The 25,083-nt window shown below is 39.2% G+C and overlaps 2 long non-coding RNA genes across 3 annotated transcripts in view; one reads left to right on the forward strand and one right to left on the reverse strand.

Annotated features, from left to right (window-relative positions):
* The window catches only part of LOC138688589 (uncharacterized), a 181,266-nt gene that overhangs the window by 50,270 nt on the left and 105,913 nt on the right, over nt 1-25,083 (forward strand). The gene's annotated exons all lie outside the window — the stretch shown is intronic.
* On the reverse strand, nt 1,245-23,261 carry LOC138688588 (uncharacterized). 2 transcript variants are annotated; one of them, XR_011327463.1, is made up of 4 exons: nt 22,675-23,261; nt 21,854-21,957; nt 4,436-4,538; nt 1,245-2,564 (listed from the first exon to the last, which is right to left on the reverse strand). It is a non-coding gene; the product is annotated as an uncharacterized lncRNA (long non-coding RNA). The 2 variants fall into 2 exon arrangements; XR_011327462.1 differs by having other exon boundaries at nt 1,247-2,564; nt 21,859-21,957; nt 22,675-22,801.

Consider the following 25,083-nt stretch of genomic DNA (forward strand, 5'->3'; position numbering starts at 1 on the left):
GTGCTGAGCTCATTGAGGGGACATATTTTCCATGGGCTTCCCTGTACAGGCAGAATTTGAACAGGCCACCAGTTGCATCCACAAATTGAAACACACCTGCACCTGCATACTTTTTTCCTCTGGTGTATCTTAATGATTCACATAGTCAAGTACTTAGAAGGATAACTAGTGTGACTTCTGTAAGCCATTTCTAAAGGGTCTCAGGTTTTTTTGTTGATGGGGTTTTTTGTTTGTTTGTTATTTTGTTTTGGTTTTTTGTAAGCACATCTTTGCTTATACTTCCACTGAAGGGAAAATTTGTTCCTCCTTGTAGTGTTTAACAACTCATAAAATAAATAGAAGGCAACTTAAACTTACAGATCACTTCAGGTGAACTTGTATTTCTATGAAGTGCTGATGCTTACTTCCAAAATGTATATTCCTTTTTTTATTATCAGCTGTTCTAAAAATGTCTGCTCCATATAATATCACTAATAGTAGTCAGCCATAAAAATGTGAATGCATGCTTTGTCTCTAGCACAGAATAAATCAAAAGACCTGCAGAATTATTAGGTAAAATCACTTATGAGTGGTAATATACTAAAAGAAAGAGCTGCAATCATTCTCTGTCCAAACTTCCATCCATATTAGCTTAAACTGAGACTTTGCTTTTAGCTGATGGGATATGTGCCTAAAGTGCTACGCAGGCACTTAAAAGTGAATGTGCACACACATATACACAGACAAGCATATGTAAAAAAAAAAAAAAGGTAAATAAATATAGGTTAGAGAGCAGGCCTTTTGGGGAACCTCAAAAGGCTTAAGTATTGGTTCTTCAAAAAGGTGTATGTAATGGCTACCTGCTACAGACCATGGGTTGGATACAGTTCCCCCAGCTGTTCCCTTAGAGTCCCTTGCAACCTTTTGCAAAAATATCGGTCTTGGTTACATCCCAATTGATGTAAAAGTTCACTAGTATAATAAAGAGAAGAACTTGTCATCACTGACTAGTCCAGTGGCAGGAGCTCATTGTGAGAGATCATGGAAACTTCTTGAGTACAAGCCTAAGTTTTGAACACATGAAAGTAGTTATGTTTTAGAAACTTACTCAAGACACATCATTGCCCAAAGGGGCTAGTGGAAAATGAGAACTGAGGTTGCCTGGCAATTTAGAGTTTGGTTTTGGGTTTTTTCTCCCCTGTAGAAGTTTGCTGGCAGTGTGAAAAACTTGAGTGAATAAAGAAACAAAGTATTTGCAAGCATCCATCGATAAAAGCCACAAAGTTACTTCAAAGGTATTAATGCATCTTTTTATTTGCTTTTCGTGCACATTCATATGCATGACGTTGTGTTTGGAAGACCATTCATGACAGAAATTCCAGAATGCTTGTGTGAATAAATATGAGCAAATGTTCATCAGATGTTCATACCACAAGTGGCTTGCTCAGTTCTCTTGCTTGATTTTCAAATCTGGTTGTCCATTCAGAGCAGACAAAACACAAAATGAATTTGAGGATTTGCTTTTTGTTAATAAATGCCTAAGTAATGCTTGCAAGGATTCTTTTTTGGACACACACATTCTAAAATATATTAATGGGATATGATCATAGAAATAAATAACAAATACATTGAATTTCATTTAAGTTCCTTTAGGAATAAAAAATCCTGTTTTCTACTGGTAGCCCACACCTGTGTTGGACCACAAGTAACTGCGAATATTTAAAGTTAACTTGAGTGTATTGGATGCCTTAGAAATCAGACGTATTTTAGGTAGCTGGGATCCAATAATCCTTTTTTTTTTTCTATGTGGTAGCTTGGTTTTTTTTAATTCCTTCTGAGGCAGATCATCAACCATGAAAGTTACCTTCAGGAAGAACTATTAATTGTAAGTTTAGGTGGTGCTAAACCTATAGATATTATGAAATTCTTACCTGCTGCAGTTTCTGTAGAAGCGTGAATGCCATCAAAACTATTGGCATTAATAGGGGCCTTTCTAGTGATTTAAATCTACTTTAGTTTGGGCTGCACGTATCTTGTTGACAAAACATTTAACTTTTCTCAGTGTGCTGTATACTCGGTTCCTTGTGCCTTTTCCCATCTGAATGGGTTCATTTAGGTGCAGCTGACAAGGCTGCAGGGCTGTAAGCCAAGGCATGCTTGCCACCAAGCTTGTGTGGAAATCCACTGACTTCAGCTAAGCTAAGGGGACATCAGCACAAATATGCACGTATCAAATTAATTCACTCCAAATTCAGAGTATTGGGAAAAGCTATGGCACATGAGTTGTTGGACAAAAGCAGGATCCCACATGTGATTATTCAGTAAAAATATTTGTGGGAGAACAAAAGTTTTTGGTACTCCAGTAAAACTTATTTCTTACTTAGTAGCCTCCATCAGCAAGCACCTTTTTCTCTTCTTCATTGCTCTCGTATATTGAAAATAAATACATATGTTTTCTCTTGTTACTATTTTTATGTGATTGAAATAATTAGCATAAAATAAATAAGAATATTAATAATAATAAACTGGTGGGTTAGTATATGATCTTCTTGTTTGTGAGCCTGAAGTTTCAGAGATGGCATCATCTGTAAGAGAGCACAAAATAATAACAGTGTCACTTCAGAAAGGTGAGCTTGTTTCTCAGTGTGTTAGAGGAGAACAGAGAGGGCTCTATGGTTTGATTTCAGCTCACTGAAAACCTGGGGAACTGTGGATTTTATATGGCCAGAGCTCAGCCAAACAGAGCTTTGTCTTGATAACTCAAAATGACTAGATCATGCCTGGTAGCTGGTCCTGGAAACCTGACCCTTGTCACAGGCTGACTATATCAATTTGCAGTAGATTGATGATGTATAGACTGTGGGTGCCCCAGGGGAGGCCCAAGAAAGGCCTGAGAAACATTGTATTGTTAATCCATACCCCTCATTAGTTTCTGCTGTGCTGGATTTCAACTAGCTGGCAGGGCTAGAGGAGTTGGAGGGAGAATGTGGCGTTGTCTGGTGTTGTTATTGTTAGTTGCCTTTTGAATGACAGGAAGTTTTAAAATACCTTTTCTCCAAAGTTTAATACATCAAAACTGGCAGGATTCTTTATTTTCCTCTCTACCTATCTTGTCAAGTGCCTGGAATTCCTGGATTTTCTTTGTATATTGATTTAGTGCTCTCCCCTCGACAGCCTGAGCTTTATCTCTTCCCGATAACAGTCTCTCTCTATCCTTTCCCAAGTAGTGGCAGGCATATTATATACGCTGTAATCAATTTACATTTCACTACCATTCATCAGCTCTTGTGCTCCTGATGGAGACTGTAGCCCTGCCTTCACTGTTTCTTTATGTACTTCGAGATTTGTTGCTTAACCATTTCTTCTCAGTGCACTGCAAGGTTTTGATTTGAAGGAGACTGTAGTTTTAAACGTGGTTTCCATCAAACAGTAACATCTTTGTCAAACTTCAACAGAATTAACCTTAACTGCAAAGGAAGTTTTGACTGCCATCATAAAAATGTTTGATTAGTGTTAATAATTTATTAAATTGGTTTGTCCTGACACTGCCAACATGTTGGAAATCTCTCAACCATTAAAACATTAACAGAGGCTGTAATACAATGCTCCTTCTGTTCCACGTTTTATTTCAAGACTGCATTCTTACAAGCCTGGTTCTGTGGTGTTCCAATATGCTCTCATTAGGACTGCATTAAAAGATGAAATATGACAAATATTAAAAAGCGTGAGAATATGGAGTAGAGTGTGGTGGGTGTAGTTTTGTGGGCAACTCTGCTGCGATTAAATTTTTGCAAAGCAAACCTGGTTTTGCAGTAAGGGGAAATAAAATTACTAGGCAAGTATTTAACTGAAACAGGCCCAATATGTTTGATAGCTTATGTATTTTAGGAGGTTGGATGAAGCACAGTTAGAATTTCTACTAAGATGTGAAAGCTGATATTGGGCCTGCTTATGCTGAAGCATGCCATTCAATTATATAAGAAACGAAGTCCTATTTGAGAAAAGTATTAATGCCTTGAGAATAGATTGATCAAACTTTTATTTGATTGTTTACATCTGCACTTGAATTGCTGGTGGTAGGAGCTCTCCTGTGTTCTACCAGAAACACCTGTTTTGGCTCATGCAGACTCAGGAATTGTATGTAATGTATTCTCTATAAAAGGCCATTCAAACAATAACAAGAGCTTGGTTTATTTCCCAAGTGGATGGAAGATAGTTGAAATGGAGGCTCAGTTTATCCTTTGTGAGTTGCTGTTAGTATCAGTGAAATTAAGTAAGCAATTACTTTTTTCCCCTCTATTCAGTACTCATATAGGAGTTCCAACATTGTCTCAAATGTGTAGACTGAGGTTGCAGGTTGCATTAGTGAAGCACAGAGATGTTGACAACTGAAAGAAAAACTTTCTTTTTTCCATCCCACTCATGAATATATATTGAAAATAGTTCCAGTATCTACCTTTGAAATTTAATGCAAGGCTTTTGAACTCTGGGAGTGAACTACTCCATAATTATTCATAACAGCTGGACCGGTCCCCTCTTAACTCTTCTTTTTTTGGTACCTGAAAAAATATGATGGGTACACTAGTGAAAGGTGTATTCTACTCTACAAAGGGAAGTGATCTAAGCTACTCATACCTGTATGTCCTAAAATCCATGTGTTTTCAAATTGAGAACAAATCCTTTAGGCAAGATTTGCTTAGTTTCTGTATTTTATCATTCCCAGTTACTCAGCTGCATGGAGTATAAATCTGAAACAGTTGACCTTAAGTCAGAGGACTGATTTACCGTGAGGTCAGTGAGAGTACAACTTGGCCTTTCTTCCATTTAGTCTCCACCCATTTCTCCTTTCTGTTACATGCCGGACAATTTTATGGAAATCATTACCATAGGTCAGCCTCTTTGCAGTTCTCTAAACTTCAGAAAGTCTTTCTTAATAAACTAACAACACTGCAAATGCTAATTTGTTTTAGTAAGTACTATGTCTTGCAAGATGTTGGCAAGAACTGTGTAGCAACAGTACATTAATACATAGAAAATAATCAATTGTTTCAACATCACAAAGTAATAATCTATCAGCTCAGTAAATTCCCAAAAGATGTGTCAAATATGTGAGTGTTTGGGGAACAGACTGAGCATAAACATTAAAATTGGGGCTCTGGAACTGCCAGGAATAGAGTTACTCTTGCTTTTTTTTTATGGTGGTGGTTGCCTTTGTAATTGTTTCCTAATTACTTGCTGTGTTAATAATGACAATTTTTGAGCTTTCAGAACATTCAACATAGTTCTACATTTATTAATTACAACAGGAAGATGGCTACTATGAGATGTGAGATATTTTAATACGAAGGTTCAAATGTCGTCTCTCTTCTGCTCGGCAAAGTCACTAGCTGTGACTAGACTGTTTCCCCATGGTTTGGGAGCCTACATGCTGTTATTAGGAACATTAGATACTTTGTATCTTGAGATGTTTACCTCCGTTCTTGGCTGGAGTGGGATAAACTAAGATAAGCACTCTTACTAAGTGCCAAGAAATTTCCATCTTAAGAGCATCCTCAGCTCCTCCTGACAGTAAATGATCTAAGAGTCTTTCTAAAATGTAAACCAAAGATTGTATATTACCTGTACAGAAAAGGCAAGGTAAGGAATCTCATATTCCTGGTGAATGCATTCCCATACAATTTTTTTTCCACCGTAAAGAGGGTTGGAAAATTTTGAATTAAGTCCATAAACTCATTATTTTCAGTTCCAATGTTGTTTCTTTTCTAACGGAACTCCTGACTCAGTGATTTTGTAAATAGCCTGCAGTTACGTGCCCCTGAGTGTGGTCTAATGAGGGTTGGATGGTACCTCTTAGATCATGTCGGAAAATTAAAGGGACTTTTTTCCTCTAGCTTTTCAGACTAATTATTCTCTCTTTTTATATGAGAACAATCCTCATATATAACTTGAAATCCTCTTCAATGGCACCATTTTCCTGTCCACAGCTTTGATGTACTTCACATACTTAACAAAAAAGGCTATGTTTTGGGAACAGCGGTCAACAGATCCCATCATGGTCCTAGCTGTTTAACGGTGAATTCAAATACGGTTGCATGAATGAACTGAAATTGAACAGAGAAAGAGAATCTCTGTTCTGTTCAAAACAAAGCCATGCTCTTCATCTCCAATTATTTGTACTCGTCTTTTACCCATATTTTCATCATTTAAGGATAGTAGCTAATGAATAAATGGACCACAAATACCTCTGGCTCACTCCTCTGCTTATGTGCTGTGACTTGATGCTTGAATTGATATTGCCTGTTACCTGTGTCTCTGGTCTTAATTTGTGTGCATTTGGTGACTTTGCATACCCTTCTGTTGCACTGGCTAATTCCACTGAATCCCTCTAAAATAAGGTATAAGCAAGTTTGCACAGTTTACTCTTTTTGCTGCCTTTCACTAATAGCTACAAAATCATCTTCTTTTAACGCTTCTGACCAGCCACAATACTAACAAAAGGGACTGTTGCCCAAATATCTGATAGTTCAAACCAGTGTCTTAGAATTCCTTGTCATTAACTTCGCCCAGCATTGACTTGGAAAATTATAGAGACTAACATTCGTGTTCTTTGACTAAGTCATGTAGTCTCCAAATCTCGGCAACAGAACAAATCCTGACTTAACCTGTATGTATCTCTGACATGGTCTCCTCTAGAGGAGGGTTTCTTCAGTTATTAAATTAATAAATGTGGATTGTACAGTTATTTAAATGATTTGTATGACACTGGATTCCAAGAGTATATTGAATGAAAAAAATCCCCAAACCCTAGATATGCAAGTAGAAGATGAAATTTGACTGTAACTCAAAACTAGCCAAATTTTTGACTGTCAGTTTGCATCAGTGTGAAAAATAAACAACACAAGGCAGAATGATCCAATACGGATACTGTGATCCTGCACAAGGCAAAACTGTTTAACATCTTTGTCGGTGACATGGACAGTGGGATCGAGTGCACCCTCAGCAAGTTTGCCAACAACACCAAGCTGTGTGGTGCAGTTGACGCGCTGGAGAGAAGGGATGTCGTCCAGAGGGACCCTGACAGCCTTGAGAGGTGCGCCCATGTGAACCTCATGAAGTTCAACAAGGCCAAGTGCAAGGTGCTACATGTGGGTCGAGGCAATCCCAAGCACAAATACAGGCTGGCCAATGAGTGGCTTGAGAAGGAGAATGCGGAGAAGGACTTGGGGGTATTAGTGGATGAAAAACTGAATATGAGCCAGCAATGTGTGCTCACAGCCCAGAAAGCCAACCGTATCCTTGGCCGCATCAAAAGAAGCGTGACCAGCAGGTCGAAGGAGGTGATTCTGCCCCTCTACTCTGCTCTGGTGAGGCCCCACCTGGAGTACTGCATTCAGCTCTGAGGCCCCCAACATAAGAAGGACATCGACCTGTTGGAGTGAGTCCAGAGGAGGGCCACAAAGATGATCAGAGGGCTGGAACACCTCTCCTATGAAGACAGGCTGAGACAGTTGCGGTTGTTCAGCCTGGAAAATAGAAGGCTCCAGCGAGACCTTATAGCAGCCTTCCAGTACTTAAAGGGGGCCTACAGGAAAGATGGAGATGGACTTTTTAACAGGCAGTGTAGTGATAGGTTGAGGGGTAATGGTTTTAAACTGAAATAAGGTAGATCTACATTAAATATGAGGAAAAAATTCTTTACTGTGAGGGTGGTGAGACACTGGAACAGAGTGCTCAGAGAAGGTGTGGGTGACCCATCCCTGGAAGTGTTCAAGGCCAGGTTGGATGGGGCTTTGAGCAACCTGGTCTAGTGGAAGGTGTCCCCCCCCCATGGCAGGGGGGTTGGAACTAGATGACCTTTAAGGTCCTTTCCAACCCAAACCATTCTATGATTCTATGAGGACATAAAGGATAGGATGGCTCAAGACTTTCACGAGGTGATAAATAAATGACAGGGTAGAATTAAAAAAAAAAAACCAAACCAGCAGAAACAGCCTATATTTAAATACTAGAGTAATGAAAATCAATGTTGGAGAAGCACTAATTGCAAAGATAGTTTTGAAAATCGGAACAGCAGACAACAGGAAAGGCAATGACATCTGAAAATAAGAAAGCTAGGCTGGAGAATTAAGATATAGGAATGAGACACCAGCAAGTATAGATCTCATTGTTTGTGACTAGGAACTAAAAGAGTTATACTTAGTGTGCTGTGCTTGTTTTATTTCCTAGTGCAATAAGGTTACATATTCCAACCTATTATAGGTCTAGATTCATATCCCTTCTTATCTCTCTAGGTTCATGTCTTCCTAGATGTGAATTTAACTGCATGATCAGTACAAAGTCTTCAGAGAAGGTGGTGCAAATTAATAATGATGTCTGCATAAGTGACAGTTCCCTAGCCACTCAGGAGTTTAACATTTCTAAAAGTAAATATTGGATGTTTTATTACTCACATAGCCTTTGAGTTGTTTGGGTCAGTCTTTTGTGTTTCTGTGTTGTCTTTTGTTTCTACCTGCCCTACCTCATTAGCTAATAAGTTTTACATCAAGAGCTAGGCATGAAAAATAGAAATGTAGGTGCTGAGTATTTTCTTAACCATGTCTAAGCAAATTATCCACAGAGTAGTGTCTTTCTTTTAAACTGCAATTCAACTTTTCCTTGTAAATGGAGGCAGAAAAAGCCAAGGCAGACAAGGACTCGTAATTTTATCCTGCTTCTGCATAAAGACCCATGTCTGATGGTTGGTGCAGTGCAGTTTTGTGTTATAAGAGTACATCATGTGCAGAGTTCAGGAATGAGAGCTGTTCCACAAATAGTCAATATTTAGCTACGATTATTTAAGCTGCACTGGTATTGCATGGGCATCTTTAACAGGAAATAATGAACTTTGTTGCTTTCTAGTAAAGATGTTATCTTTATTAAAAGATCCCTCAGAGCTGCAGTGCACCTGTCCTTTTATATGCAGCTGCATTTGACTTGTTAGAAATCTTTGTAGGATCAGCAAACAATTAACCTTGTTGCCTGTTTGTTGGGGTTTTTTTGTTGTTGTTTTTTTTTTGTTTTAAAAAAAAGACTATACCACTTTTTCTTTTTCCCCTTTACTCCAACTCACAAACTACAAATCACTTCCTGGTGCCCCAGTTAAAGGAAATTTCTTCAGAGATATAACATCAGGTGATTTATGCATTTCTTTCTGGTATAATAAAGATAGGGGAACCTTTCAGCATAATTACTTAACTAGCCAAATATTTGGTTTAGATATATTGTAGGTTGTATTGCTCTGTGGCACATTAGATGAAGTATATATTGTGAGAGTGGGTGGAACCTGGTGGCTACCTTCATTCATCCTGACCCCAGTCGGATGTTTATCAAGAACCACTTCAGGGAGGCAAGATTTATCACTCAAATGGGCAACTGCAGAAAACTTGTTATTGCTTTGGCAGGAGTCTAATGGAGGGTAGATTTTTCACTGTTATGGGTGTTGACAGTACTGCATCCTGCATCCATTCTGAAGCAGCTGATTGCACTAGAAAGCACTTCTTACAGGATTAACTCTGTTACAAGCACTGAGAGGGGGCTGATATGCCACAGTTTTATATTACAGCATTGTGTTATTTAAAGGAAAACGATGCATAGCAAGCAGAAGGATTGCAGCCACGTCCTCTCTCTTGGTGGAGAGTGAGCCCAATGACAGGAGCAGGTCTGAGGGCTGGGCAGCAGCCCATGGAGGAAGGTTTCTGCAGCTTCCTCTGGTGTGCCTGTCTGCAGGGCTCTGGTGGGTGCAACCAAATTGTAAAAAGATTCTTCCAAGACGGAAGCTTGAAACCAATGTTGTTCTCCCGTACAGAGACTCTGTCCTTTAAGTGGAAAGGCCAGCACACTCAAACTTTGGAGCACCATAGACTTCTTAATCTATGCCAATAATGCATTTGAATTGATCCATCCTTATGTTTCAGAGCACTTTGGAAAAATATCACATGGTACTTTGTCTCGGGTTGGAAGGCATGAGCAGGAAAGGAGACTTGCTGCAGAATTATAGGGCAAGTGGGAGAAACTGGGATGAAACTTAAGTCTCCTCATCTTTGTGCTGCTTTCAGTAGCATCCCATCCCAACAAAAAGTATACAGCTGTTCACATTGGCTTTATTTAACTTGCTTAAAGTAAAACAAGTACTTAATACAGTTTTGTATTTAGATGTTGTCACCGCAGATATGCCGTTATAACCCAATGTCCTGGTTTCAGGATAGAGTTAACTGTCTTCCTAGTAGCTGGTGTACAGTGCTATGTTTTTTAGTTCAGTGTGAGAAGAATGTTGATAACACTGATGTTTTCAGTTGTTGCTAAGTAGTGTTTAGACTAAAGTTAAGGATTTTTCAGCTTCTGATGCCCAACCAGCAAGAAGGCTGGAGGGGCACAAGAAGTTGGGAGGGGACACAGCCAGGGCAGCTGACCCAAAGTGGCCAAAGGGGTATTCCATACCATGTGACGTCACATCTAGTATAGGAACTGGGGGGAGTGGAGGGGGGGGGATCACCGCTCAGGAACTAACTGGGCATCGATCAGTGGGTGGTGAGCAATTGCATTGTGCATCACTTGTATATTCTAATCCTTTTATTATTACTATTGTCATTTTATTAGTGTTATCATTATTAGTTTCTTCTTTTCTGTTCTGTTAAACCATTCCTATCTCAACCCATGAGTTTTACTTCTTTTCCCGATTTTCTCCCCCATCCCACTGGGTGGGCGGGGAAGTGAGTGAGTGGCTGCGTGGTGCTTAGTTGCTGGCTGGGGTTAAACCATGACACCCAATTATTAAAACTCTTAAAAAAGAAACATTATATTTTACATATGCGCAAGAGAATTTTCCTCCTCTGGCTACATGTTGAGAAGTGGGTGGGGGGTGGGAAAAGGATTAACAGGGTGGGGGTGGAAAAATGTATTTTAACAGAAGAAAGAGCATGCACAGTTATAGTCTCACAGCAAGAAATAAACATTGTAATCATAAACAAATGTAACCTTGAGTACAGAGAAGACAGTGATTTTATTGTATTGACATATGGCGCTTGGGCAACGATGGAGGATTTGTTCTTTTACATTAGTCAGGACACATTGGCAGACAGGCCCTTTCTGTGGCCATTGCTTCCAGATAGCGTGTCAGACCTTGGGTTATAACATGTCTAGGACTGGACAGACAAAGGCAAAGAAGAAGGCTTGCTTCAGGGGAGATGGGGGAAACCTCTTCACCTGCAGGCCTGAGTGTGAACGTTCTCAAGAACAATGCTGGAAACCAAACCAGCATGAAGAAAACTTCCCTTCAATAATGTGCCTGCCTTGCCTTTCACATTTATTTAAATGCTTACACTTACACTCTGCAAAGTTTTATCTGAGTGTGGTGTCTTGAGGCACAATAATCCAAAGCTAGCTCTGCCGATCTATGCAAACTGTCATGAGACAAACTGACGATGTGGCTCCACATGAGACCATGCCCTGTCCTCATGTGTTAGGTTTCTGCTCTCAGTGCCACCAGCTTAGATTCCATCAGGTTCCTCACACAGATTCTATGAGATTGTGTTTCTAAATCTGGATCTCAGTGAGAGGTGGGAATTGTTGTTTCTTGTAAAAGAAGCTACCCCAGAGGAAGGAGACTTCTATTGTGTGCTTATGGACACAATCTGGACGGCACAACTAACTGACAGATAGTGCTGCATAAGGATGTGAGAAAAGCCTTGGCCATCTAAGAGTCTCCAGTATTTAAATTAAGCAAAATCAAGAATGTATTTGCAAGGGAGTACTTGCTCTTCTTTCTTTCTGTTTCTGTTCAACGTATGTTAGCTGTACTTTCAGGTTTTTGGTAACTTCACTGCATTGTGATATTAAATTCCTATTTATGGGGGAGAAGTGAGGCAGAGAAAAAAAAATGTCTTGACCAATGTCCTTTAGGGTATTCATGCAGAACTGGGTATTAGAGCAAGTTCTCCAAGTCCAGCTCAGTGTTTATTTAATATGTTGTTTGTATATGCTTTAAGAAAGTACCTTCCAACTCTTCACTTGTTTGTTTAGAATCCAAACTAATTCTAAATAACCCCCCTGTTTTGTCAAGATCAGATTGCAGATGCTGGATGCAAATGTAACATGAAACTTAGATCCTGTTTGGGTTTTCTTTTTGTTTGCTTGGTTTTAGTTCTAACACTAGGAAGCTTTTAGGGATGTTAAAAACAAAAGCAAACAAAAAAATCCAACCCCAGTTCAGAGTTATTCTATTCCAGTGCAAGCATAAAGAGGGGCTCTCTGTTAAACCATTGCAAGGAAAAAAATCAAGACCTGCATGTTCCTTTTCCTGTAAAGTGTTTCCTCATCTCAAGCAGCATCCCATGAATGAACAACTCCTATTTGAGACAGTAAAACTAAAGAATGTTTTTGCAGATTGACAGCATACACAACAAATTCTGGGGCGAATCTTCAATAATGCTTCTTAATACCCCGCTGGCATATGGAGCCCAGAAACATCTAAAAGGTGACTCTTTATTTGTTGTTGCTGCTGCTAAGATCAGAACCTGTTTCTTGTGAGACACTTCTAAATGAGCAGCCTTGCAGCAACTCTCTTTGAGAGTCAGAGAATAACTCAGCCTGGAAGGGGCCTCTGGAGGCTGCCTGGTCCAACAATCATGCTTAGAGCAGGTCTGACTTTGAAGTTAGATCCAGCTTCAAAGATAACTTGGGTTGCTCAGGGCTATGTCCAGTCGGGTGTTGAACATCTCCAAGGACAGAGGCTCCTTGGCACCCCTGGGTGCCTGTACCAGTCTGTGACCACTCTCATGGTGAAAAAAAATTTCCTAACATCTAATTGGAATTTCCTTGGCTGCAGCCTGTGTCTATTGCCTCTTTCCTTTCACTGTGCACCTCCAGAAATTTGGCTCTGTCTTCTTTAAAAGTGCCTGTTATATAGATGAAGAAAACCATAAGATCTCCCATCACCTTCTCTTCTTGAGACTGAACAAACCCAGTTGTCTCAGCCTCTCCTCTTCTGTGCTCCAAATCCCACCAAGTCAGCAGTCTGGTCCCTTCATCCAAAGCAAAAACTCGAATTAATTTGCAACAGATATGTCTCTGCTTTCAAGACATCAGTGGAGGCCAGACACGTGGGGTAAGTTATTTCCATGTTTGAAGGGAAACGTGTTGGCACAGGTGCAAGATACCTTGTTGCTAATGTAATTTTTGGCAGGTATGTTCACTCAGACATGTTCGTTAGATGCCAAAAGCAAAACGTAGTGTAACTTACATTTCTCACATGTGGCCTCACAAGCAGCCTTGTGTTCAAACCTCCAGTCAGCCTGTGTCGTGTTGGCTTTTCTCCTGCAACATGGCAATGCATATCCGAGAATAACATTCAGTAAATTATTCAGTAAAAAGCAGAAGGAACAATTTTTGAGTACTCTTGTAACTTCTGACTAGAATTTCAATTTAGTTATATGAATGCCCAATATTATTGCTTTTATTCCAAAACATTAAAAAAATGTTTGGAAAAAATATATGTATAGTTTGAATCACTTCACAGAGTGATTCTTCACTGATTTAATAGATAAAATTGATTCCAGCTTATAAAAATCCTTTCTGGACCTTGTCTGTCACCAGCTTTTATCTCACTTGCTCCATTGTAACCTGTCTCCATTGTAAACAAGGTTTCAAAGACATTATGATGACAGATTGAATGTCCAAACAGAGAAAACAAAGCCTAATTGTGTAGAAAGCTTACTTTATAGGTTTTTTTAGGTGTTTTTTTTCCCTCACAGAATCAAACGGGCCTTTAATTGAATGAATTTAATTGTTGTAGAAAAGTTTTCTTTCTATATGCCCTGGTGGGTATCTTGGTTATCTTTCTTTAGTCTGCACCTTCATGCCAGGCAGGGATGGGGAAGTGCTTTTTCAGGCTATATGCTGACATTATGCCTTCTTGGCTGTGGAGGTATTTTGTATTCTGTGTATACAGCTATGAACCAATGGGTGGCCAACAGACTGTAAATACTATATATAGTATCTCCAAACTCACTTGCCCACATATTTGCAATTGCCATTGGCACAATTGCTTAAAATTTCCATCAGGGAAAAGGATATTGTTGTGTTCCTCGTACCGGTTATCTTGCAGTTAAAAAGCTGCTTGCCTACAGACTCAATACCATAACATAACAGCAATCTCTGAGGAGGAGAAATGAGGAAGGGATTAATGTGAGGAGGGGGAAGCATGCAGCATTTACTGTCCTGCCAGCTCTCATAGTAGCTGACTTCATGATGAAAACCAGTGCCGTGTAATTCTGATGGCTCAGCTTAGCAGGGATAGCAAGAGCTGTGCTTGGCACAGCACTTGGTCAATTTGTCATGACATTACTAGGCTAACCTGCATTGGTTTAGAAACTTCTCTGAGCCCCAGATTCCTCCTTGCCAAAACTGCTGAAGCAGCATTCATGAGAAATTTCTACTCTCCATGTTGGAGAAAGGCAGTCTATTGCAGCTTTTTAAAAATCTGTTTGACCAATTATAGGCTATGATGTAATGCTGTTGTGCCATGAACAGTAATCTTCAATGACTTTACCAGAGGAGGCTTTTTCTTTGCCATTAGCAGTGGTGTTGAAGAAGCCCATAGCTAATATTTGGAGGCCAGGAGACCCTTTGTTCAGGTGGGTTTTGGCACCATAATTTAGTTTTAATCCATGTTTAACTGATGGAATTCACATTCTTCCACTCCCCAGTTCCTAAATCAATGATAAATATTTCAGCCTGCCCTTTTCCTTACTGGGGCACAGTGTAAGCGACCAGAGTGGCCATCGCTGATGCTATTGCTGCATGAGCACCTAGAGCCCAGCAAGGCTGGCTCCCGAGCAAGTGCAAGTGAACAACTTACTCTAAAGGGAACTTCTGTACATGAATATGTGTCAAGTAATTTCAGGTGCCTTTGATGATATGGTACATGAGTTGAGGTCTCACCTGCAATATCTGTGTCCTACAACACTCCTTTCAAGACCCAAATAAGCCGTTTTGTTTTCAAGCAGTCACACTGCATGCTCCTGTTTAGTCTGATCTTTTCTACTGTATTACAGCCTCACTAGCTGTGTGCACCTGTGATTTGTTTCCTCCTTCCTAAGTGTAATACTTCCAAGTCATTTTTACCAAAGTTCATCTTCTGGTTTTGGACATATTGATTGTCCTAGAGTGTTTTATCACCTTATTATATTCCACTATTTCCATACTAGTCAAGAGCCCTGGAGGACAGGATTAGGCCCTGAATCTATGCTTGCAGTATCTCCTTACTTGATTGCTGTCTGCAGACTTTTTGCCTGTCCTACTCCACCGTTCAAACCATTCATTAAATAAGAATTATTTCCAGGACAAATTCTTCAAGGATACTTCAGATACCTGTTCCTCTGTAGGAATTGTTTTGGCAGTGAATCACCAATAGATGTTCTTCAGTCAGTTCTAAACACTATAGAGTATGTGCACATTTAAACTATTTCTTTCATTAATTTTGATAGTTGTGTATGACATGTCAAAAGTCTTATTCAGGCTGAAATATATCTACCACTCTCCTGCTATCTACTAAACATATTAATCCATCAAAGAGGGAAATTGGACTGACTTGCCATGGTTGTTTTCTAGCTCTTTTTATCACTGTTATATACCAGTGGCTGAAAATTGTTGGCTTAATCATTTGCTCCAGAACCTTTCCAGGACTTGATTGGTTTGCAATTTCATCAATCATTCTGTGATTCCTTCCTTTTCTTTTTATCCCTGTCCTCTGTATACTCTCAAAAGTGATTACCTATGGTTCAAAGACCATTTTAATTAGTTCATGAAGTAGTCAAGACCAGATTTTGTGAAGCCCTGCTTATTTGGAGATACCTGTCTTTCTTCTGTCCTCTGGTCAGCATTTATATTCTTTGGTGTCCACAGAGAAAGAAAAGTCTTTCTTTTAGTAAGAATTGATTTCTCCACCTGCTTCACAGGTCTTAAATGTGGAGTATCAAGCAAGTAATTGTCATTACTCTAAAAATGGTGTTATTTACCCTATTTTTAGAGGAACTACTGAAGTGACTTGCCTGATCTTTCACAGCCACTCAGTGGTAAAGGAATAGCACCGGGAAATTTTTGACTCTTTCTTATGATATTCAGGACTCAGAGCCATCATCATGGGTCAGGACTCAGTTGCACTAAGCTCTGTGCAAGCAAGATGATCCTGTCCCAGAGCATGTCACAGTGAAAACTTACAACAGGAGGCAGGCAATATGGATGGATAGATAGAGAGGACCACTACAGGAAAACCCAGAAGTCAACAGTAGTCTGTAAGATAAGCAGCAAATTAGAACTTGGCCCTAAATTCTCCTCTCAACAGTTACTAAAAGAACATTCTGTGAGTGTGCGAGATCAAAGTTTCTTGGTAATGTTGATTCTTCTTGAGATGAAGAAGCCTGAGCAAATTCATGACGTGGAAACTGCAGTTACTGAATTTGACCAATTGCAATTTCCCTTCAAGTACTCCTACAAACAGAATGATCATCTCAGGCTGTCCTTGGCCTCATTGCACAAAATTTACGAGCTTGGTATCCCATCAGCCTTTCAAAGAGAACTAGAAATACAGTATTTCTTCTCACATATTGTGAAAGGATTCACGTAGAAATGTAATATTAGTAAAACATCTTTAGTATCTGTATGTAATTCAGCATTCAAAGTCACAACCAGACCTAGAAGCAAGATCAGATGGCTTTCTAATACCACTGTGCATTTCTGTGGGCTATTGTGTTAGCTTTGTGCAGTCTTGTATTTTCATCGTGCCTATTTTTATTTTCATTCAGGATTCACCCATTTGAGAGGAATATATTGAGTTTGTACATGCACAGTGACTATGCACTCAGTCTTACTGTTCAGCCTCCATTTTATGTCATGTATTTAAAGCACTCCAACCTGTTTTGTGAATGTGCAGGATGATCTGCAACATAGATGAATCTGGGGTAAATCAGAACCCGAATATTTTATTGTTATCTTGATGGGGTAACTACAAAATTTATCTTCCTTGAACTGTCACTTTAAAATGGCAATTGAAAAAAGCTTTACAGGGATTTTTTTTTTATTTGTCCATTTGAGGTATAAAGAAGTAAATCTAGGGATGCATGAGCTGGATTTAAGGAGCTGTCCTACCTTTCATTATTTTGTCGTCTTTGTGAGGACATGGGATATAGCTGTATCTGTTTAAATTGAGGATAAATAACTGAGGTGAAGACTGCTAATGTAAAGACTGGTTCACTTATTGCTAGGAAGGCAGATTGAGATATCTTAATACACAGTTACTCGTTATTTTAGGGGTGTGTGTATATAGGCTAGTGATGTCTAGATAGCATAGATGTGGGAGAGTTTGAAACGCTCCATACACAGCACATTATATCGTGCTATGATCTTTCTGACATCTGAAAATCTGGAAGGGACCTCACAGAGAAGTTAAGGACTTAACTGGCTATATGCTGATTGGTTTCCAAAGTAAAATCTTAGATTATATGATTCAAAACAATGTTCGTATTTTAAAAAAAGTCTCCGTGATCTGAATATGTGGAAAATGGACAGTTACTAGACCAGAAAGCAGACATGTGCATGCATTTTAGTGGATGTTTTGATGCTGTGGGTGCTATGTGCATGGTTTGTGTAGTGTATTTTTACCTTATAGTTTTGTGGAACTTTTACATAATCTGTGGATCAATTGAATTTTCAAACTGACTGTAACTTTTTCACTCCATGAAAGCAGGCAAAAGATTTGATATAAAGGCTTCTGTAGCTTGTGCACCTCCTTTTTAGATAGCAACTATACTGATTTGCTGACATCAGATGATTTTCAGAGTGGTACCCAAGCCTGCAAATAAAATGTGTAGCATGTCTTATCATGTACATTAGAAGCACAATTTTGGAAACATCTATAACCCAGCGTTTGGCAACACTGTCTCTGTGCTTGACTGACAGATTATTTGGTTTGTAACAATCCCCGGCCTGGGAGTCCCTCTCTTAAGCCAAACGTACAGACTTACACTTTCAGTCCTAAAGTTCCCTGCTGTGTTTGTGAAGGCTGTGACCACCACACATGCACGTGACTAACCTTACTCGTGTAAGCCATCCCATTTAGATATGTGCATACGAGGCTGCGATGCCATACCCGAAATGATCAAAGAAGTAATCCAAATCCCAAATTCTTACTTTCATTCAAGCACACACATAATCCTTAACATCCCATATAGTGTTCTAATTAGCCATTGAAAGCAGTAACTGTTAGGCTCTGAAAGTGATTATACATTTAAAAGTCACTTGGGTTAATTAAATAATTTAATTTTCATTCATGTTCCATTGGCTTTTTCTCTCCTTTCATTAATTTTAGCCCACAAAAAACCTCACTAAAATCGCCCTTGGAGTAAGTGTAAACTCACAGACTTTGCTCTAATCCCCACAGAGTGTTGGATATTACTTTCAACTCAGGTCTAATTAACAGTGTATGTTCTTTATTTAAATCAGAGCATTTCTGTATATTTTATGTCAAAAGAGATACTTCTTGTGTGCTGTCATTTTCAGAATATTGTTCTTGTCCATGTCTGGTACAATCCTTAATTTTAGGAGGTGTCACGTGACACTAGAGAGTCCTCTGACAGAAAGCAAACCTTAATCTTCTCCCTTTTTGTTTCCAGTATATTTGTACTGGGTTTAAAACTGTGTGTGATTGAAAACTGTGCTCCAGTTTCCTAAAAGAGAAGTTGTCCTTTTCAAAACTACTAGCGATGCCCTTAGTGGAGGGTACAGGAGTTGAATGGCCATTGAGACTGAAGGACTTTTCTAGGTCAGGTGTGAGTCCCAGTGATACAGCAGTATTGGGAAGGTGACTGCTACCAATAGCTCTGCTTCTGTCACTAGCACAAGGTTTTCAGGTCGGCATAAGGCATAAGCACATGTTTAAATCCTCTTTGCATTTAAGATGGAAAAAGATTGTGCTTTGTAGAAGATGGCTAGGTTGGTTACATGATGAAAATTAAACATTTGCTAAAGGGTTTCACTGAAGAAATGCCCAAAACTACAATGAAAAAAAAGTCAAACAAAAACATCCAGGCAGAAGTACATAAGCGTGTAAGTCTAAAATATATTTAGAATAGCCGTGATGCAGCATCGCACTTATAGTCAGGATGCTGCTTGGACATCTAGGTCTGCTAATCACAGAGAGAAGGGCCACCTGCTTCACTGGGGCTCAGAGGAGTGATCCTAGTGTTAGCATTTTTATACCTGGGTTGCTGAAGGCACAGGCATGTCAAGATTTTGGTATGGCCAGAATGAAGTATCTGGAACTAGATTTAAAACTCAAGTACCACTTACTATTCTTAATTCTCTTCAGTTGATGTCTTCTACCATTTTTAAGGTTCTTCAAATCTGTATTCTTGAAGACATGAGAGCATTTGTGATGGTGAGGGAGGCTGTTGGATAATTTAATTTTAAATGCAGTTGTGTGGTATCCTGACATCTTAGAGACATCAAGGGGATTCAGTGCTTTTAGCACCTCAATTATTTATTTATTGGGATAGAATTGTAGTTGGAACTCTTATTTCAAATGAATCATTCTTTGTTGCTAGTGTTTAGCAGAGGGAACACTGTTTTGTGATTTTATCCTCGGTCTTTGACACTGAATAGATTTGTCTGGATCAATAAAACAGGTTCTGATAAAATGAGTATGGATCCTCCACAAAATTTGATTTTCAGTGTGAGAATCTTCCAGACAGGTTGATTTTTAGAAACCGCTTATGGACAGGCATTGATTATGGAACAGAGTTATTTAGGATAGATGAACGCAACAGTTAAGGCTACATAATCTCCTAGAATGTATTTAAAGCTAAGCAAATCATGTGTTGAGATTCTGAATGCACAGAGGTTACATGATTTTTAAGTGGGAGCAAATGGTACTTCTCTGAACAACTGTAGTAAACCTAACCCAGAATTCAGCAAGAGTTTCTGCCTTCAAACTGCATGAGAACTGCTGTGGCTAGAGGTGATTCCTGAATTCCCTTTGTTAACTCAAAGACACAGGTAACAACTTAATTTTCAAAAGCAACCAACTTGAGTGTTGGAATGGCTCAAAATTTGGGTGCTCACAGGAGCGCAACTTTAAAAATCTGAGGATGAGCTGCTTTCTGCAAAAACAGGCTCTTTTCTGTTGGTTCATGTCTCAGGTAAAAATAAAAGTAGCTTAGACCACTACTCCAAGTGAGCATCAAGCCTATAGTGGAAAAAATAGGATAGCAAAATAAAAGTTACCTGATTCTATTTGAGGTGTGCCTGAAGCAGCACGGACAACTGCTTAAGGGACACCTGGGTTCACCATTGATCTATTGACCTCAGGCAAGGTGCTTTCCCTCTCTGTTCTTCAATTCATAAAACAGAGAGAACACTCAAGGCCTTCTTTGTCACATGCTTTCAGATCTTCTGATGAAAGGAGCTTTACAGAAACAAATAATAACCGTATTCACTGAGAATTTCCTATCATGGCAAACTTATTTTCCAGGTTAGTGCAAATGGGTACAGGAGTTCTGGAACCAGGAAGCCCAAAACATACTCTAGGCTAGTCCAGCTCTAAGAGGGAACAAGTTTGAGATGAAACTTGTGCAAAACAGATGCTTTTTTAAGTCTCGCTCCTAGAAGGATTCTGAATGTCTGATATGTTATTTGCTTATTCTGATTCAGATAGTCTCTGTTCTTGGTTGGTTGCGCCCCCCCCCCCCTTTTTTTTTTTTCTTCCCGCAATCTGGCAGAAACTCAGTCTTTGAACTCTTCATTCCTGTCAAGTCAGGCTGACATTGACCTACGGGATCAGAAGTTGCTATAGGGGTGTGGACAGAAAGTCTTGTGTAGCATGATTGTGTAGGTCTCATATCTTTAGGAAACCAGGGCAAAAGTCATTCCTGCTTTCATTCCATTCACTTTGAAAACCAGAAAATGGACTTGCCAAAACAGTATCTCCAAACTCAAAGCTATCGTTATCCTTAGAAAATGGGATAGGATGCTAGCCCAAAAGTGAAAGAATAAAATTTACAACACGAATGGGACTGCGTTGTGTGTGAAGGTGAGATACCAGTGAAAATCTTCATTGCTGCATAGTCTGATTCAGTACAACTGCTTGCTACAAAGGAAACAGGTGAAAGTTATATATAGGACTCCTGGCTCCATGCAGTGTTGAGCTACCCAGAGAATACAAAAGAATATACGGTTAACCTTATAACAGGCCACAGAAAGGGAAGGAATAGTCTGTTTTTCATATTCGTGGTGATTAAGTCAAGTCTTTGCACCAAGAAAGAGGTAAGGTATAGAGAGGGGGCCTTTCTGATGCAGAGGTTAAATGGATTGTGCAGGGAATAGACAGGATCTCTGTCATTACATGGTTTTTAAAACAGGGTATGCAAACACCTGTCAGGAATGGCATAAGAATACCTGACAACAACAAGGCCTCCTGAGCTCCATTTGAACCACCTTTTCTATGATTCTTCTATAAAGTCCAGGTTGCCTTGTGAAACACAGATGTAATGATGGAAATAAGACCTCTGTGCAATAAACTGTTAAAGTTAAGGTTTGTCTGGCTAGAGACTGACAGAGCTGAAAGTTTGGCTTGTGTAAAACAAACAAGTTCAGAAAAACTGTCCCAAATGAGTCATTCAGCCCTAAGAGGAGGGAGAACCGAAGCCTTTGAAAATAGCCGCAACTTGCCAATAGCAGCAGGACTCAGAAGCACTTTCAGCAAATATATGAGCACAACTCATAAAATGCTAGCATAGTAAATGCCCCATAACACTACCGACTTGCTAAAGGCTGCAGACGCTTTTACCTCACCCGGGCAGCTCCCAAGCAGAAAGAAGTTTCCCATCCTTGACTTTGGTCATGGATCCTGGAAGTTGATGCCATGTGAGACGATGAAATGTCATCCATATCCTGTCCACAGTTAGAGAAAGATAAGGTATTATCCAGCAGGGAAATAAGCTGCTGTTTGTCATGAACTTGGATGACAGAATGTGGCAAATGCTGTTGCATCTAAGGTCCAGATCCCAGATCCTTACTCATCTATCTAGTCCTTATTTAATCTGTCCCGAAGTCAGGTGCTTGTTCAGCCACATAATAATTTCCTGAGATACTAACAGAAAGCTACCAGCTCGGAAGCCAGTTGTAATATCTTTCTGAGCACTGCCCAGTGGCACTGGATCTAGCAGCAGAATTTGTGCAGAGTGCTGAACTTAGGCTGTACAGGATTTCACTGCTGCTATTTCTTTGTTTCCCTGTTGATGCTCCTATGTACTTTTCCACTTATTTTAATGGACAGTTATGGATAAATATCTAAACTGAAATTTTTACACAAAAATTTTGCTTAAAGACAAAGCCGTTAACTGAGCAATATTGCATTTTCTAGCAAAAAAAAAAATCTATCAAAAAGGTTTTATCAGAAAACTGAAAAATAAACAAACAAAAATGCTTAATGATGTTTTATTACATTTTCTGCTTTGCTTTCTAGTTAAACAAATAAAATTTACTGAGAAAAGCCTCTAGTTTTCCAGTCAGCACAAGTACCAGGCTTACAAAAGCATTTTTGCTCTGCGGAAAAACAGTGTAAAGAGTTGCTTATGGTGAAATACTAACTTGTTACATAAAACTTACTGAAGCAGGAGGGAAAAGAAACCCCAACAAATCCTCAAATGGCGATGCTTGCAGTCCGCCTTGAACTCACCAAGTATGACGAACAGTGACACTGCTGTCTTAATGTACTGCTGACAGAGCTGCTGTACTCATTAACCTTTGATGAAACAAGATGTCACTTTGTTCACATCAAATGCTCCTTGATGCCAGTGCTCAGAGACTGTTTTTGTTGCTGACGCAGACATCAGCTATTGTTGAAAACATTCTCTCTCCCTTCCAGCGTTTCACTGCCCATGAGGATTTATAGGTGCTGATCATTATCAATCTGCAAATGGAGTCTGAAGCCAAGTGTGTGTGTTTAATTTCTGCAGCTTTTAATTATTTTTATTTAAAATATTTATTTGTAAGTGTAATTTAGGTATATTTAAACACCTGAAAACGTTAAATAAATTCTTGATGTGCTACAGGATGCTGCCATGAACTCAAGGATGTGATTGAGTAATCCCATCATTTTTGAAGCTACTGGAACTATTAAAGAAATATTTACAGCATTTAAAATGCTACATAGTAGAAGCACACTGTAGTGGGAAGAGTGGCATTGAGCTGTGAAATATTCTGTTCAACATCATGACTAAGCAGTGGTGTAGCCTGGATTAGAACTGAGGAAGTAGTGGTCTTTAAGAAAAAGATTTGAAGGAAGGAAAGTAAAATCACCTTGAAAACAGCAAGTTGTTTAAAGCATAGGAGCTGTTTCAGACTCTTGCAGTGAGAGGAGACAGCAGAGGTGGATGTTAAAGAAAGTGTAAGTAAACGAGATGCAGGCAGAAGTATTTTCATGGGAAATGTAGGAGATATTATTAGTTTGCTTAACGCTGAAGTGCATCTGTCCCTTATTGAGTGATGAAAGCCCGGGAGATTGACCATCCACACTAGACCGGCTTTACAAGATGAGCATGTGAAATTCATGGAATAGCAAACTTACATGAAATATGACCGTGCTACTAAACAGCAACACAATGGAAAGTGCATTTGAGAACACTCATGGAATATGATCAAGCATAGCTGATACAGAGTCCTTGAAAGCTGGTAGTAAATACACTCATTTAAGGACTTTCACCTGTTGCTCTAAATCATTCATACCCCATGGCTTGTCTGCCAGCACTGTGACCCCTGCCGCAGAGTGAGGAACATCAAAGAGAAGTGAGCAGATCAAGTCTCAGGTAGGCGTTGTACCCTTGTTATGGATAAAAGAAGTGTTAATAAGTTATGAAACAGGTGGAATTAGGATAATGTAAGCCTGACATGAATGACCCAACAAATATTAATAGGATGATACTATCCATTCGTGCAGAATCATATAGAAGGTATTTTAAAAGATCATTTAGAATGATTTTTGTCATTTTATCTCAAAGACATGTGAAAATGTGGGCTATTGATTGCTAGCTTAGTAAAAGCTTCTTTTTTTTTTACTTTTTTTTTTTTTTAGATTTTCCAATCCAAGAAAGACTTACAGTCTCTGATACTACCTGTAATCACAAATGAAAATAAGATTCTTAGGTTTTATCAGGTTAATTTTTTTTTAGATGCACCACCATGCCATGTAACATCTCTGCGCTCTGCTGCCAGAGTGCTTATGGTTAAGTATTTACTGTCAGGCACTGTTTTCTGCTGAAACAGCTGTTTTCTCTGGAAATATACACATGCTACCTCCCTTCTCTAATGTTCTTCATTTGCTTTTAGGTACAACATGTACAGACTGGTTTTAAAACAGTAGAAATTGCTCCCTGGAAATGAACTGTAGTTAAAATTGAAGACAAGCCTATTTACAATCAGAGCCAACAAGTCTGCAAACATACGCTCTGAGTATCTAATATCAGGCCAATTTCGGTAATGTTCGTTTGACTATGTATGGTATAATCTGTTGTTACTGAACCAGAAAAAGCCTGTTATGAAAGTTTATCGCTTCTATTGAATCCTCACATCCAAATATTTTTTGAAAAGCACTTTCACAATTTCTCTTCAGAGAAAGTTTATTGGGTATTTTTTCTGAACTAAGGGAAACTTAAGAGTTAAACAGGTTCGTGACAATGCTGATGACACAAGTCTGATGCTGACCTCAGGTCTTTCTTTCAATATCATCTTAGACATTAGTGACTTTGGAGAACATTCTGTGTCATCCTTATACAGGGCCCAAGGAAATCTGTGCTTTCACAACAATAACTGTGATTGCAAAACCAGAGCCATACCCAAGCCCCCACTGTGACAGCTATCTGCCCTCTGTGCTTATACATATTTACATCCTGTCTGCCTTACTAATGCTGACAAAACCCCTGCTGCAGTCCTTTGAGCTTTTTTGTACATGAGTGTCCTCAGGGTTAAAATTCTGTTGAGCAGGGAGTTGTAGGTGTTTGGGGTGGATTTTTAGTATTT

This window comes from Haliaeetus albicilla, chromosome 13, assembly GCF_947461875.1.
Source record: "Haliaeetus albicilla chromosome 13, bHalAlb1.1, whole genome shotgun sequence".
Taxonomy (NCBI): domain Eukaryota; kingdom Metazoa; phylum Chordata; class Aves; order Accipitriformes; family Accipitridae; genus Haliaeetus; species Haliaeetus albicilla.